This window comes from Seriola lalandi, unplaced genomic scaffold, assembly GCF_002814215.2.
Source record: "Seriola lalandi dorsalis isolate HSWRI2012SDOR001 ecotype SW California unplaced genomic scaffold, Sedor1 jcf7180002054951, whole genome shotgun sequence".
NCBI classification, from domain to species: Eukaryota; Metazoa; Chordata; class Actinopteri; order Carangiformes; family Carangidae; genus Seriola; species Seriola lalandi.
Genome location: NW_019525502.1, coordinates 904,957 through 905,510, shown reverse-complemented (window position 1 = coordinate 905,510; position 554 = coordinate 904,957). Strand labels below are relative to the sequence as shown.

The following is a 554-nucleotide window of genomic DNA, read 5'->3' as shown; positions in this document are numbered from 1 at the left end:
GAACCGACCATTCACTTTGATCTCAACTTCACACCTGTTGAGCTTCGTGACCGTCTCGTGCAAGTTGCGACCCACGGTGACAAAATCAGTCCAGAGACAGAGACATATTAACACCTGCCCGAGTAATCAGTCAGAGACATGACGTTATCAAAATGATCTGAACAGACACTCACCTGCGGATGATCAATAACCAGTTTCTGACGTCAGTTGGCGTTCTCCTGCTTTCAAATAATCAATACTCCTGATCGGACCGATGAAGTTTTGTTCGAGTTCCCTCGACAGCTCAAACTCTTGCTGCGCCATCAGTCGGAGTCCATACCGAAAGTGAAAGTCTGTTGATCCCTGTTAAATCTGGCAGAATTATTATGATGGACAGACTTTAGTTTCTTTATTACACATTAAACACAAAAAACTGAGATTTACATCAGGGGAGTTTCAACAGATGAAATATCACGTATCAAATGGTGAAAGATATTGTTTGATAATGATTTAAATGCAGACGGACGTCAACTCATTGAACCAGGCAGAGGGGGCGGGGGGAGGTACTAAGAGGG

At 43.7% G+C, this 554-nt stretch overlaps 2 protein-coding genes across 2 annotated transcripts in view; both read right to left on the bottom strand.

Annotated features, from left to right (window-relative positions):
* The window catches only part of LOC147817491 (uncharacterized), a 75,376-nt gene that overhangs the window by 54,559 nt on the left and 20,263 nt on the right, over positions 1 to 554 (bottom strand).
* The window catches only part of LOC111645428 (GTPase IMAP family member 8-like), a gene marked incomplete at its 3' end in the record, with an annotated part of 61,805 nt that overhangs the window by 41,573 nt on the left and 19,678 nt on the right, over positions 1 to 554 (bottom strand). The window lies entirely within an intron of this gene.